We start from the raw sequence: 16,838 nt of genomic DNA on the forward strand, positions 1-16,838 counted from the left end.
TCTCTGTTATCCATAGGGACCACACTTCTCCTGTTCTCTCTGTTATCCATAGGGAGCACACTTCTCCTGTTCTCTCTCTGTTATCCATAGGGAGCAGATGTCTCCTGGGTCACATAGGGCTGAGGACTGGGATGCTTCAGACTGTTACCCTGGCCTTAATACTTTATAATGGACATTGTGCCCTGACTTGCTGTTTCTTGAATACCATACTGAGAGACATTTGTCCACCTGGGTTTGGTGTTACGGTAAACATTTGTATTCCTTTAGACATGGGATTTTCTCCTAACCTTCTCACCATCAGACTCTCCTCTGTTTATACGGCTGTCTGGGTTTGAACCTGGTCACCTGAGACCAGTAAGACTCTGGTTTGAACCTGGTCACCTGAGACCAGTAAGACTCTGGTTTGAACCTGGTCACCTGAGACCAGAAAGACTCTGGTTTGAACCTGGTCACCTGAGACCAGTAAGACTCTGGTTTGAACCTGGTCACCTGAGACCAGAAAGACCCTGGTTTGAACCTGGTCACCTGAGACCAGTAAGACTCTGGTTTGAACCTGGTCACCTGAGACCAGAAAGACTCTGGTTTGAACCTGGTCACCTGAGACCAGTAAGACCCTGGTTTGAACCTGGTCACCTGAGACCAGAAAGACTCTGGTTTGAACCTGGTCACCTGAGACCAGTAAGACTCTGGTTTGAACCTGGTCACCTGAGACCATTAAGACTCTGGTTTGAACCTGGTCACCTGAGACCAGTAAGACTCTGGTTTGAACCTGGTCACCTGAGACCAGTAAGACTCTGGTTTGAACCTGGTCACCTGAGACCAGTAAGACCCTGGTTTGAACCTGGGTCACCTGAGACCAGTAAGACTCTGGTTTGAACCTGGTCACCTGAGACCAGAAAGACCCTGGTTTGAACCTGGTCACCTGAGACCAGTAAGACTCTGGTTTGAACCTGGTCACCTGAGACCAGTAAGACTCTGGTTTGAACCTGGTCACCTGAGACCAGTAAGACTCTGGTTTGAACCTGGTCACCTGAGACCAGTAAGACTCTGGTTTAAACCTGGGTCACCTGAGACCAGTAAGACCCTGGTTTGAACCTGGTCACCTGAGACCAGTAAGACTCTGGTTTGAACCTGGTCACCTGAGACCAGTAAGACTCTGGTTTGAACCTGGTCACCTGAGACCAGTAAGACTCTGGTTTGAACCTGGTCACCTGAGACCAGTAAGACTCTGGTTTGAACCTGGTCACCTGAGACCAGTAAGACTCTGGTTTGAACCTGGTCACCTGAGACCAGTAAGACTCTGGTTTGAACCTGGTCACCTGAGACCAGTAAGACTCTGGTTTGAACCTGGTCACCTGAGACCAGTAAGACTCTGGTTTGAACCTGGTCACCTGAGACCAGAAAGACCCTGGTTTGAACCTGGTCACCTGAGACCAGAAAGACCCTGGTTTGAACCTGGTCACCTGAGACCAGTAAGACTCTGGTTTGAACCTGGGTCACCTGAGACCAGTAAGACTCTGGTTTGAACCTGGTCACCTGAGACCAGTAAGACTCTGGTTTGAACCTGGTCACCTGAGACCAGTAAGACTCTGGTTTGAACCTGGTCACCTGAGACCAGTAAGACTTTGCTGAGCTAAACACCGGCAAAACCTTGGGCATTACTTCAAGGAGATAACTGAAGCCTTCAGGTCCTAGTCAAGGTTACTTCTCACTGAGTCACCTCCATTACATACATTACTGTAGGTATTTAATGTCTCCTCTCCTCCAGTCCCAGCACAGGGTCCTATCCCAGGGTCCCAGCCCAGAGTCCTATCCCAGGGTCCCAGCCCAGGGTCCCATCCTAGGGTCCCAGCCCAGGGTCCCAGCTCAGTGTCCCAGCCCAGAGTCCTAGCCCAGGGTCCCAGCCCAGGGTCCCAACCCAGGGTTCCAGCCCAGGGTCCTAGCCCAGGGTCCCAACCCAATTTCCTATCCCAGGGTTCCAGCACAGGGTTCCAGCCCAGGGTCCCAGCCCAAGGTCCTAGCCCAAGGTCCTAGCCCAGGGTCCTAGCCCAGGGTCCCAGCCCAGGGTGCCATCCCAGGGTGCCATCCCAGGGTCCCATCCCAGGGTCCCATCCCAGGGTCCCAGCCCAGGGTCCCAGCCCAGGGTGCCATCCCAGGGTCCCAGCCCAGGGTCCCATCCCAGGGTCCCAGCCCAGGGTCTTTGCATCTTTTTGATCTGAGGTCCTCCCCACTGTTCTCTGTGTAAGTAGTTGCTGTCTATATCTGTGCTCTCTGAAACAGTAGAGCGGTAGTGAATGTGATAAGTAGAGGGGAAACAACAACAGGTATTATCTCCTCTCCATGATAGTACAGGAACAGGTAGGTGTGTAGTCACCACTAACAGAGATTATACTGCTCCCTCTACGCTCTCCATTAGGATTATTGAGGCGGACTGAATGGGTTTCTCGACGTTCATCTGTTTTATTGCGTGTCTGTTGAGGTTATTATGTGTTGGGGACACATTCCCTTACGGGTCATTTAGACAACAGCTACTAAAAGGACGATAGAATTGATGATGCCTCTTATGTGGGGTGTCAAGAGACTGTCCGTTTTAAACTTGACCTCTGTTCATAATATTACCTCAGCTAGTATGGGTCATTCACGTGATGTCATTATTGTCACAATGTAAGAAATCAACATTTGAAGGATATTTCTTGAACAATTGGCTCTTTTGGATGGCAATTCATTGAGAACGTAGTGTAGAAAATTGACACGTTTTCATTTCCCCGCTGTAAAACTGTATCGCAGCGCTTGGGCGTCACTACAGACCCGGGTTCGATCCCAGGCTGTGTCACAGCCGGCTGTGACGTGGAAACCCATGAGGCGGCGTACAGTTGGCCCAGCGTCGTCCGAGTTAGGTCGGGGTTTGGCCCATCGCACTTTAGTGACTCCTTGTGGCGGGCCGTGCCACCAGCAAGCTGACCTCCGGTCACCAACTGTATGGTGTTTCCTCTGACACATTGGTATGCCTGGCTTCCAGGTTAAGGTGAGCAGTGTGTCATTGGTATGGCTGGCTTCCGGGTTAAGGTGAGCAGTGTGTCATTGGTATGGCTGGCTTCCGGGTTAAGGAGAGCAGTGTGTCATTGGTATGGCTGGCTTCCGGGTTAAGGTGAGCAGTGTGTCAAGCAGTGTCGTGTTTTAGAGGACGCGCGGCTCTCGACCTTCGCCTCTCCCGAGTCCGTAGGGGAGCTGCAACGATGGGACAAGACTGTAACTACCAATTAGATAACATGTTTTTTTATTTAAAAAAAAGATTGAGAATGATTGTCGACCATGTCTGAATCGAGACCCAATTAAGAGATGTTAAACGTTCGGAAAGCGTTGAAAGTAGCTTCCCTAAGCAGCACAATCAAGTGGCGACCTGTGAACTGACACATTATAAAGCATTTCAATCTGCCCTATATAGAGGGCTACTTTAGATCCGGGGCCCTATGGCACCCTATTCCCTATATATAGTGCACTACTTTAGATCCGGGGCCCTATGGCACCTATTCCCTATATATAGTGCACTAGTTTTGACCACTAGGCTACCCTGACGCCCACTTTAGACCTGGGCCCTACTATATAGATCTATTCCCTATATAGTGCACTACTTTAATTTTACCTTCATTTAACTAGTCAAGTCAGTTAAGAACACATTCTTATTTTCAATGACAGCCTAGGAACAGTGGGTTAACTGCCTTGTTCAGGGGCAGAACGACAGATTTGTACCTTGTCAGCTCGGGGGTTTGAACTTGCAACCTTCCGGTTACTAGTCCAACGCTCTAACCACTAGGCTACCCTGACGCCCACTTTAGACCTGGGCCCTATGGCACCATATTCCCTATATATAGTGCACTACTTTTGACCAAGGCCCTATATAGTGCACTACTTTAGACCTGGGCCCTATGGCACCCTATTCCCTATATATAGTGCACTACTTTAGACCTGGGCCCTATTCCCTATATAGTGCACTACTTTAGACCTGGGCTCTATTCCCTATATATAGTACACTACTTTAGATCTTGGCCCAATGGGACCCTATTCCCTATATATAGTACACTACTTTAGATCTTGGCCCTATGGGACCCTATTCCCTATATATAGTACACTACTTTAGATCTTGGCCCTATGGGACCCTATTCCCTATATATAGTACACTACTTTAGATCTTGGCCCTATGGGACCCTATTCCCTATATATAGTACACTACTTTAGATCTTGGCCCTATGGGACCCTATTCCCTATATATAGTACACTACTTTAGATCTTGGCCCTATGGGACCCTATTCCCTATATATAGTACACTACTTTAGACCTGTGCCCTATGGGACCCTATTCCCTATATATAGTACACTACTTTAGACCTGTGCCCTATGGGACCCTATTCCCTATATATAGTACACTACTTTAGATATTGGCCCTATGGGACCCTATTCCCTATATATAGTACACTACTTTAGATATTGGCCCTATGGGACCCTATTCCCTATATATAGTGTACTACTTTAGATCTTGGCCCTATGGGACCCTATTCCCTATATATAGTACACTACTTTAGATCTTGGCCCTATGGGACCCTATTCCCTATATATAGTGTACTACTTTAGATCTTGGCCCTATGGGACCCTATTCCCTATATATAGTACACTACTTTAGATCTTGGCCCTATGGGACCCTATTCCCTATATATAGTACACTACTTTAGATCTTGGCCCTATGGGACCCTATTCCCTATATATAGTGTACTACTTTAGATCTTGGCCCTATGGGACCCTATTCCCTATATATAGTACACTACTTTAGATCTTGGCCCTATGGGACCCTATTCCCTATATATAGTACACTACTTTAGATCTTGGCCCTATGGGACCCTATTCCCTATATATAGTACACTACTTTAGACCTGTGCCCTATGGGACCCTATTCCCTATATATAGTACACTACTTTAGACCTGTGCCCTATGGGACCCTATTCCCTATATATAGTACACTACTTTAGATATTGGCCCTATGGGACCCTATTCCCTATATATAGTACACTACTTTAGATATTGGCCCTATGGGACCCTATTCCCTATATATAGTGTACTACTTTAGATCTTGGCCCTATGGGACCCTATTCCCTATATATAGTACACTACTTTAGATCTTGGCCCTATGGGACCCTATTCCCTATATATAGTGTACTACTTTAGATCTTGGCCCTATGGGACCCTATTCCCTATATATAGTACACTACTTTAGATCTTGGCCCTATGGGACCCTATTCCCTATATATAGTACACTACTTTAGATCTTGGCCCTATGGGACCCTATTCCCTATATATAGTACACTACTTTAGACCTGTGCCCTATGGGACCCTATTCCCTATATATAGTACACTACTTTAGACCTGTGCCCTATGGGACCCTATTCCCTATATATAGTACACTACTTTAGATATTGGCCCTATGGGACCCTATTCCCTATATATAGTACACTACTTTAGATATTGGCCCTATGGGACCCTATTCCCTATATATAGTGTACTACTTTAGATCTTGGCCCTATGGGACCCTATTCCCTATATATAGTACACTACTTTAGATCTTGGCCCTATGGGACCCTATTCCCTGTATATAGTGTACTACTTTAGATCTTGGCCCTATGGGACCCTATTCCCTATATATAGTACACTACTTTAGATCTTGGCCCTATGGGACCCTATTCCCTATATATAGTACACTACTTTAGATCTTGGCCCTATGGGACCCTATTCCCTATATATAGTGTACTACTTTAGATCTTGGCCCTATGGGACCCTATTCCCTATATATAGTACACTACTTTAGATCTTGGCCCTATGGGACCCTATTCCCTATATATAGTACACTACTTTAGATCTTGGCCCTATGGGACCCTATTCCCTATATATAGTACACTACTTTAGATCTTGGCCCTATGGGACCCTATTCCCTATATATAGTACACTACTTTAGATCTTGGCCCTATGAGACCCTATTCCCTATATATAGTGTACTACTTTAGATCTTGGCCCTATGGGACCCTATTCCCTATATATAGTACACTACTTTAGATCTTGGCCCTATGGGACCCTATTCCCTATATATAGTACACTACTTTAGATCTTAGCCCTATGGGACCCTATTCCCTATATATAGTGTACTACTTTAGATCTTGGCCCTATGGGACCCTATTCCCTATATAGTACACTACTTTAGACCTGGGCCCTATGGAACCCTATTCCCGATATAGTGCACTACGTTAGACCTGGTCCCTATGGCAATATATTCCCTATATAGTGCACTACATTAGACTTGGGCCCTATGGCACCCTATTCCCGATATAGTGCACTACTTTAGACCTGGGAGTCTGTTTCCTACAGTCTTGATTCTCAAGGGGAGTCAGTTGACTGTGACAGTGTCACCTTCATGGTATAGGCTATAGTCCTCTGGGTCTCTAGGGCTTGTGTTACACAGGCAGGGAGGAGACAGGCAGGCAGACAGTTAGACGGAGAGGCATGCAGACAGGCAGGGAGGGAGACAGGCAGGCAGACAGGCAGGGAGGGAGACAGAGAGGCATGCAGGCAAACAGGCAGTTAGACAGAGAGGCATGCAGGCAAACAGGCAGTTAGACAGAGAGGCATGCAGACAGACAGTTAGACAGAGAGGCATGCAGGCAAACAGGCAGTTAGACAGAGAGGCAGGCAGGCAGACAGTTAGACAGAGAGGCATGCAGACAGACAGTTAGACAGAGAGGCATGCAGGCAAACAGGCAGTTAGACAGAGAGGCAGGCAGGCAGACAGTTAGACAGAGAGGCATGCAGGCAAACAGACAGTTAGACAGAGAGGCAGGCAGGCAAACAGGCAGTTAGACAGAGAGGCATGCAGACAGACAGTTAGACAGAGAGGCATGCAGGCAAACAGACAGTTAGACAGAGAGGCTTGCAGGCAGACAGGGTGGAAGGCAGGCAAACAGACAGACAGAGAGGTAGGCAGACAGGGAGACAGGCAGGCAGACAGTTAGACAGAGAGGCATGCAGGCAAACAGGCAGTTAGACAGAGAGGCATGCAGGCAAACAGACAGTTAGACAGAGAGGCTTGCAGACAGACAGTTAGACAGAGAGGCTTGCAGACAGGCAGGGTGGAAGGCAGGCAAACAGACAGACAGAGAGGTAGGCAGACAGGGAGACAGGCAGGCAGACAGGCAGGCAGACAGTTAGACAGAGGCATGCAGGCAAACAGGCAGTTAGACAGAGAGGCATGCAGGCAAACAGGCAGTTAGACAGAGAGGCTTGCAGACAGGCAGGGTGGAAGGCAGGCAAACAGACAGACAGAGAGGTAGGCAGACAGGGAGACAGGCAGGCAGACAGTTAGACAGAGAGGCTTGCAGACAGACAGTTAGACAGAGAGGCTTGCAGACAGGCAGGGTGGAAGGCAGGCAAACAGACAGACAGAGAGGTAGGCAGACAGGGATACAGGCAGGCAGAGAGGAAGACAGACAGGTAGGGAAGCAGGCAGACAGGCAGTTGGACAGAGAGACAGGCAATTAGACAGCCAGACAGCGAGAGAGGCCGATAGGGCGGGAGAGAGGGATAGATTTAGGGAGGGAAGGAGAAAGGGAGAGATGCAGGAGGGTAGGCAGGAGGCAACAAATCACGTGGTGGAGGCCCTCATAGGAGGACGCTGTCCTCTAATCACCATGGTGCCTTGTGGGGGATGGGGAAGTGGCTCTTCTTTACGACCTTGATTTGCCTATCTACAGTATCACACACACACACACACACACACACACACACACACACACACACACACACACACACACACACACACACACACACACACACACACACACACACACACACCGGCCTATCTATCCGTCGATCCTGCTGCTCCTAACAGGCCTTCGCGGTTGAACACAGGCACTCTGCCACCAGTGCTTTCAAGGAGCTGCAGCAGTAACCCACTGTGACCCCACAGTACCGTTTAGCTCTGCTTTTCTGCTTTAAAGCCACAGCAGGGTTATGACATCTTGTATTCTACTACTGCTTCGTCTGACGTCTCTCTCACACACACACACGTCAGTTTGTTGTGATTTACGACTGTGGGTGTGTGCGCCTCAGTGCCGAGTAGCCATGGCAACGCTTTGTGCGTTAGGTCTCACAAGTGACAAAGGTTGTTGATCATTTAAATTCTTTCTTTATGAAACCTGCAGAGATATGCAACATTTATGCTCTTTTCTTTCCCAGTTAACTTGATTTGTGTAAGAATAACAAAGTCGTCACGTTGTTGAGGGCATCTTGATTGGCGAGGTCAAACCCTTCTCTGTAAAAGGGCCAATAACAGCCAGCCATTCACTCATCGGGAACTATTGAACTTGAGAAATCATTTCTGCTCTGAATGTTGTTTCATTAAAATGCAAGTCATACACAACTCTAGAAACAAATTAAAATGTTGCGTTGATGTTCGTTTATGTGGTGACAACCCGAGGACAGCCATTACACGCTCAGGGTTACCAGATGGGGCTGCCGGATAGGCTCATTTAATAACAACTTCCCCAGTCGGGACTGGAGCCAGAGACACAGTCATGACAATGTAATATACACATCTCTGTGACACAACACCACAGACGAGGGAAATATTCAGAGCTCATGTCAAAAGGTCCCTCACCGGAGATATTTGTTCTCGCTGAAGAGTAAAGATGAGACATTGTACTGAAGCTATTAGACAACCTGAAGAAAACACTGTTTGTCATATTGGCATTAGTATCTTATTACCGTCCTCTCTGTTTCATTTCTCATCCTTTTCTGATCTTTCCTCTCTTCTCCTCTGACTCTATCCTTCTCTCTTCCTGTTTCTCCCTCCATCCTCTCTCTTTCCTCTCTTGTCCTCTGACTATCCTTCTCTCTTCCTGTTTCTCCCTCCATCCTCTCTCTTTCCTCTCTTCTCCTCTGACTCTATCCTTCTCTCTTCCTGTTTCTCCCTCCATCCTCTCTTTCCTCTCTTCTCCTCTGACTCTATCCTTCTCTCTTCCTGTTTCTCCCTCCATCCTCTCTCTTTCCTCTCTTCTCCTCTGACTCTATCCTTCTCTCTTCTTGCTCCAGCAGTGGTTAGTGAGTCTTGCTCCAGCAGTGGTCAGTGGTTAGTGGGTCTTGCTCCAGCAGTGGTTAGTGAGTCTTGCTCCAGCAGTGGTTAGTGGGTCTTGCTCCAGCAGTGGTTAGTGAGTCTTGCTCCAGCAATAGTCAGTGGTTAGTGAGTCTTGCTCCAGCAGTGGTTAGTGAGTCTTGCTCCAGCAGTGGTCAGTGGTTAGTGGGTCTTGCTCCAGCAGTGGTTATTGGGTCTTGCTCCAGCAGTGGTTAGTGAGTCTTGCTCCAGCAGTAGTCAGTGGTTAGTGAGTCTTGCTCCAGCAGTAGTCAGTGGTTAGTGAGTCTTGCTCCAGCAGTGGTCAGTGGTTAGTGGGTCTTGCTCCAGCAGTAGTCAGTGGTTAGTGGGTCTTGCTCCAGCAGTGGTTAGTGAGTCTTGCTCCATCAGTGGTTATTGGGTCTTGCTCCAGCAGTGGTTAGTGAGTCTTGCTCCAGCAGTGGTTAGTGGGTCTTGCTCCATCAGTGGTTAGTGGGTCTTGCTCCAGCAGGAGTCAGTGGTTAGTGGGTCTTGCTCCATCAGTGGTTAGTGAGTCTTGCTCCATCAGTGGTTAGTGGGTCTTCCTTCATCAGTGGTTATTGGGTCTTGCTCCAGCAGTGGTTAGTGAGTCTTGCTCCAGCAGTGGTTAGTGAGTCTTGCTCCATCAGTGGTTAGTGAGTCTTGCTCCATCAGTGGTTAGTGGGTCTTGCTCCAGCAGGAGTCAGTGGTTAGTGGGTCTTGCTTCATCAGTGGTTAGTGGGTCTTGCTCCATCAGTGGTTAGTGGGTCTTGCTCCATCAGTGGTTATTGGGTCTTGCTCCAGCAGTGGTTAGTGAGTCTTGCTCCAGCAGTGGTTAGTGAGTCTTGCTCCAGCAGTGGTTAGTGAGTCTTGCTCCATCAATGGTCAGTGGTTAGTGGGTCTTGCTCCAGCAGTAGTCAGTGGTTAGTGAGTCTTGCTCCATCAATGGTCAGTGGTTAGTGGGTCTTGCTCCAGCAGTAGTCACTGGTTAGTGGGTCTTGCTCCAGCAGTGGTTAGTAAGTCTTGCTCCAGCAGTGGTCAGTGGTTAGTGAGTCTTGGTCCAGCAGTAGTCAGTGGTTAGTGAGTCTTGCTCCAGCAGTAGTCAGTGGTTAGTGAGTCTTGCTCCAGCAGTGGTCAGTGGTTAGTGGGTTTTGCTCCAGCAGTAGTTAGTGGTTAGTGAGTCTTGCTCCAGCAGTAGTTAGTGGTTAGTGGGTCTTGCTCCAGCAGTGGTTAGTGGGTCTTGCTCCAGCAGTGGTTAGTGAGTCTTGCTCCAGCAGTAGTCAGTGGTTAGTGAGTCTTGCTCCAGCAGTAGTCAGTGGTTAGTGAGTCTTGCTCCAGCAGTGGTCAGTGGTTAGGGGGTCTTGCTCCAGCAGTGGTTAGTGGGTCTTGGGAGTGTCCTCAGGGGGGGGGGGTGGAGGTAGAGAGAGGAGGTAGTGTCCTCAGAGGAGGTAGTGTGGAGGTAGAGAGAGGAGGGAGTGTCCTCAGAGGAGGTAGTGTGGAGGTAGAGAGAGGAGGGAGTGTCCTCAGAGGAGGGAGTGTCCTCAGAGGAGGTAGTGTGGAGGTAGAGAGAGGAGGGAGTGTCCTCAGAGGAGGTAGTGTGGAGGTAAAGAGATGAGGGAGTGTCCTCAGAGGAGGGAGTGTCCTCAGAGGAGGGAGTGTCCTCAGAGGAGGTAGTGTGGAGGTAGAGAGAGGAGGGAGTGTCCTCAGAGGAGGTAGTGTGGAGGTAGAGAGAGGAGGGAGTGTCCTCAGAGGAGGTAGTGTCCTCAGAGGAGGGAGTGTGGAGGTAGAGAGAGGAGGGAGTGTCCTCAGAGGAGGTAGTGTGGAGGTAGAGAGAGGAGGGAGTGTCCTCAGAGGAGGTAGTGTGGAGGTAGAGAGAGGAGGGAGTGTCCTCAGAGGAGGTAGTGTGGAGGTAGAGAGGAGGGAGTGTCCTCAGAGGAGGTAGTGTGGAGGTAGAGAGAGGAGGGAGTGTCCTCAGAGGAGGTAGTGTGGAGGTAGAGAGGAGGGAGTGTCCTCAGAGGAGGGAGTGTCCTCAGAGGAGGTAGTGTGGAGGTAGAGAGAGGAGGGAGTGTCCTCAGAGGAGGTAGTGTGGAGGTAGAGAGAGGGAGGGAGTGTCCTCAGAGGAGGTAGTGTGGAGATAGAGAGAGGAGGGAGTGTCCTCAGAGGGAGGGAGTGTCCTCAGAGGAGGTAGTGTGGAGGTAGAGAGAGGAGGGAGTGTCCTCAGACAGTCTCACTCTCTCAATTTCAATTAGGGGTCTTTATTAAGCAAGTGAAATAGATAATAAACAAAAGTGAAATAAACAATAAAAATGAACAGTAAACATTACACATTACACTCACAGAAGTTCCAAAAGAATAAATACATTTCAAATGTCATATTATGTCTATTTGATGTGCAAATTGCAAAAGTATAACAGGGAAAATAAATAAACATAAATATGGGTTGTATTTACAATGGTGTTTGTTCTTCACTGGTTGCCCTTTTCTCGTGGCAAAAGGTCACACATCTTGCTGCTGTGATGGAACACTGTAGATATGGGAGTTCATCAAAATGTGTTTTATTTTCAAATTCTTTGTGGGTCTGTGCAATCTGAGGGAGATATGTGTCTCTAATATGGTCATACATTTGGCAGGAGGTTATGAAGTGCAGCTCAGTTGTTTGCCGATTTGAATCATTTTAACCGCACACTTGTTGTTAGTGTTCATTGATTTTATAATGTCATATGGCCAGGTCGCAATTGTAAATGAGAACTTGTTCTCAACTTGCCTACCTGGTTAAATAAAGGTGAAAATAAATAAATAAATAAATACATATGTTTCTCCCTCAACACCACTTTCCATCAGTTTGTATAACAGACCCTCCTGACAAATTGAGTCTAAAGCTTTTTTTAAATCAACAAAATATAAGAAGACTTTGCCTTTGTTTTGGTTTGTTTGTTTGTTGAATTAGGGTGTGCAGGCGTGGTCTGTCGTACGGTATGCTGTTGACCCATATCCCCTGATAGGTATTGGGGTCAAATGTGTCTCCACTTTTGTGGATTGGGGTGATCAGTCCCTGGTTCTAAATATTGGGGAAGATGCCAGAGCTGAGGATGATGTTAAAGAGTTTAAGTATCACCAATTGGAATTTGTGGGTCTGTATATTTTATCATTTCATTGAGGATACCAACAACACCACAGGCCTTTTTGGGTTTGAGGGTTTGTATTTTGTCCTGTAGTTCATTCAAGGTAATTGGAGAATCCAGTGTGTTCTGGTCGTCTTTAGTAGTTGATTCTAAGCTGTGTATTTGATCATGTATATGTTTTTGCTGTTTGTTCTTTGTTATAGAGACAAAAATATGGTGGTTTATCTATACATCTCCATTTTGGATAGATAACTATTTTTTTGTTATTTGTTTAGTGTTTTCCAATTTTCCCAGAAGTGGTTAGATTCTTCAATGACATTGAGCTGATTTCTGACGTGCTGTTCCTTCTTTTTCCGTAGTGTTTTTCTGTATTGTTTTAGTGATTCACCATAGTGAAGGTGTAGACTCAGGTTTTATAGGTCTCTATGTTTTTGGTTGGACAGGTTTCTCAATGAATTTATTTGGTTTTTGCGTTCTTCATCAAACCATTTGTTATTGTTGTTAATTTTCTGAAATGTTTAGATTTGATAGGGAAGCGGATCGGTCAAATATACTGTTTAGGTTTTCTGAGGCCAAGTTTACACCTTTTGACGAGGAAATTGTCTAGAAGGGATTGAATTTGTTGTTGCCTAATAGTTTTGTTGTTAGATTTCCACACGACTTTCCTTCCATCTATAGCATTACTTAATATTATTCAGTTCCTTTGAACTCATGATTGAGCATCGCTCTGTTCAAGTAAAGTGTGATTTCTCTGTGATGTGATTGGGGTGTCAGATGGACAGACTGTGAACGCTCGAAGAGCTCTCTCTCTCTGTCTCTCTCTCACTGTCTCTCTCTCTTTCTCTCTCTCTCTCTCTTTCTCTGTCCCTCTCTCCCTCTCTCTCTCTCTCTCTGTCTCTCTCTCACTGTCTCTCTCTCACTGTCTCTCTCTCACTGTCTCTCTCTCTCTCTCTCTCTCTCTCTGTCTCTCTCTTTCTCTGTCCCTCTCTCTCTCTCTCTCTCTCTCTCCCTCTCTCTCTCTCTCTCTGTCTCTCTGTCTCTCTCTCTCTCTCTCTCTCTAATGACTGCCTGTGCTATCTCGTTCTCTCTTCTCCAATTGGAGTACTGCCTGCTGGCGTGAGATTGATGGCTGTTCTCTGTCTCCTCTCTACCTGAGAGGCATTGTTCTAGCTAGCTGCTGGTAATCAGGGGAATATCTCAGAGATTTTGGTTTAGATCTTTTGCCTTTGTTGGCAGTTTTATTTTGGTTCCCTGCATCACTAATTGGTGTCAGGGGGGAATTGTCTGTTTCTCTACCTACTATTAGTTGACTTCTTCAGTAGAAATAGACTTCTTCTTCCAGTGTTTTCTTACTTCCTTTATCCTCTTCTTCTTTGGTGGTTAGAGAAAGGGGTCAAAGGCCGTTTCTGCTGAAGCGGCGAAGACATGGCACCCTATTTCCTATTGCGAGAGTTTTGACGAGAACCTCCCACGATTGTGCAAAATAGGGACTAGGGTGCCATTTGAGACATAGACAGTTCTAATATGCTCACTAGCTCACTAGCACACTAGCACACTAGCTCACTAGCACACTAGCACACTAGCACACTAGCACACTAGCTCACTAGCTCACTATCACACTAGCTCAATAGCTCACTAGCTCATTAGCACACTAGCACACTAGCTCACTAGGTCACTAGCACACTAGCACACTAGCTCACTAGCTCACTATCACACTAGCTCAATAGCTCACTAGCTCATTAGCACACTAGCACACTAGCTCACTAGGTCACTAGCTCACTAGCACAATAGCTCACTAGCACACTAGCACAATAGCTCACTAGCACACTAGCACAATAGCTCACTAGCACACTAGCTCACTAGCACACTAGCACACTAGCACACTAGCTCACTAGCACACTAGCTCACTAGCACACTAGCACACTAGCACACTAGCTCACTAGCACACCAGCTCACTAGTACACTAGCTCACTAGCTCACTAGCACACTAGCACACTAGCTCACTAGCACACTAGCACACTAGCACACTAGCTCACTAGCACACTAGCACACTAGCACACTAGCACACCAGCACACTAGCTCACTAGCACACTAGCTCACTAGCACACCAGCACACTAGCTCACTAGCACACTAGCTCACTAGCTCACTAGCACACTAGCACACTAGCACACTAGCATGTGTCTTCCGCATTTAACCCAACCCTTCTGAATCAGAGAGGTGCAGGGGGGGGCTGCCTTAACTGCCTTGCTCAGGGGCAGAACAACAGATTGAACCTAAAGAAACACATGTGTGTGGTATTAAAAGGGATATGTATTTGGCCGCGGGCCCGGGCCAATTATCCTTATCCATCGTTATGTTCTCCTCCCACAAAGACTTCTTTAAGTAGCTGGTGATCAGATGAGTGCATTTACAGCAACACGGCATTCATACAAGATGCTGCCACTTCCTAGTTGCTGCATCCTAAAAAAAAACACTGAGTGCTATTTTCATTCTAATGAGTGTCTTTAACCCTTTTAATCAATACTCCCTCGTAGTGTTTCCTTACATTTGATGTGATGCATGGTGTGAAAAACAGGATCTGGTAAATGTGTCAGATGTTGATGTATGTGTGTGGCCAGTTTTCTCCTGCACCTCCAGTACACTATTGATTTGTCTAACCCTTGTTTCTCTCCTTTAATGTTGTTGACTACTCTATGTTCATTTAATGCATGTTATAACCTGGGTGGTGCCAGCCCTGAATGCTGATTGGCTGACAGCCGTGGTATATCAGAACGTTTACAAAATGACAAAACATGTATTTTTCCTGCTCTAATTACGTTGCTGTCCAGTTTATAACAGCAATAAGGCATCTCTGGGGTTTGTGGTATATGGCCAATATACCACGGCTAAGGGCTGTGTCCAGGCACTCCGCCAGGCATCCATAATGTATCTGCATTAACAGTGGAATGATGTTTCACAATATCACTTACCCCGCCCAGTGTTGTGATTGGCTGTGAAATTGATTTCTCCCGCCCAGTGTTGTGATTGGCTGTGAAATGGATTTCTCCCGCCCAGTGTTGTGATTGGCTGTGAAATGGATTTCTCCCGCCCAGTGTTGTGATTGGCTGTTTCCGCCAGGCCCGGCTTCTGTTGTCAAAAAGGGAATACAGTTTGACTTTATTTTATCTAGTGGAAAACCGGTGCAAACAATAAACGTCATTTCCTGGTTGCTAAAAACTCTACACAGTTCACTCAATTTCAGTTTGTGAGAAAACACCCCCTGAGTAGTGTAGGGACATATAGTTTCAATAACAAACGATATAGTTGTTTACAGATGTTTAAAACTGGTGGACGAAACCGAAAGTTAAAAACTAAAGCACGCGTCTCCACCGTGTTACCAAAGACAGTACAGTATGAAGATAAGCAGAAACTGCTTCTCCAATAGAAATCCCGATCAAGCGTCTAGGCGATGTCATGGCGACGTTAGCTAGGTAAACTCGTGCACAGAAACACGTCATCTGGTCTCACGGTCGTCTCGCGCTGAACTGCACATGTGCAGGCCGTCAAATCAAAGGCACTCCTTTGATGTAAAGTCGTTTTTGACAAATTCAAACGTGTCAGTTTGTCACGAGGTTGTAGTAAGAAAATGTTCAACTACTTAAGGCATTGGCTCATATCTAGGTTCTGCCTTTAGATTTCGGGGGAAATGAACAACTAAGGAAGAATTTTTCACTTAATTGAATCCGTCTGTCTGCATATTTCAAGACGTAACATATTATGGTGCAGTTAGATACCCGATCGGTTGGATGATATTATTCTCATCGGTTATCTTTAAAAATTGGATAGTTAAATTGGAAACCAAACAATCTTCCATCATTAAGACAATGAAATAAATAATATGCTTCATTATTATCTAAATACTGAAAGAGCGTGGGGGCGACGGAGGGGAACGAAATGATGCAATTTGAGGAAATGTGTCGGAAAATAGTGCAGGCACTGGAGATATGGGTGTGTCTCTGAGATAGGGGTGTGTCTCTGGGATAGGGGTGTGTCTCTGAGATAGGGGTGTGTCTCTGGGATAGGGGTGTGTCTCTGAGATAGGGGTGTGTCTCTGAGATAGGGGTGTGTCTCTGAGATAGGGGTGTGTCTCTGGGATAGGGGTGTGTCTCTGGGATAGGGGTGTGTCTCTGGGATAGGGTTGTGTCTCTGAGATAGGGGTGTGTCTCTGAGATAGGGGTGTGTCTCTGAGATAGGGGTGTGTCTCTGAGATAGGGGTGTGTCTCTGAGATAGGGATGAGAACAGGTTGGTCTGGGCAGGGTGATGTATCTGTCTCTGAGATAGTGTTGAGAACAGGTTGGTCTGGGCAGGGTGATGTGTCTGTCTCTGAGATAGGGGTGTGTCTCTGGGATAGGGGTGTGTCTCTGAGATAGGGGTGTGTCTCTGAGATAGGGGTGTGTCTCTGGGATAGGGGTGTGTCTCTGGGATAGGGGTGTGTCTCTGGGATAGGGTTGTGTCTCTGAGATAGGGGGGTGTCTCTGAGATAGGGGTGTGTCTCTGAGATAGGGTTGAGAACAGG

This window comes from Oncorhynchus masou, unplaced genomic scaffold (assembly GCF_036934945.1).
Source record: "Oncorhynchus masou masou isolate Uvic2021 unplaced genomic scaffold, UVic_Omas_1.1 unplaced_scaffold_3121, whole genome shotgun sequence".
Classification (NCBI taxonomy): domain Eukaryota; kingdom Metazoa; phylum Chordata; class Actinopteri; order Salmoniformes; family Salmonidae; genus Oncorhynchus; species Oncorhynchus masou.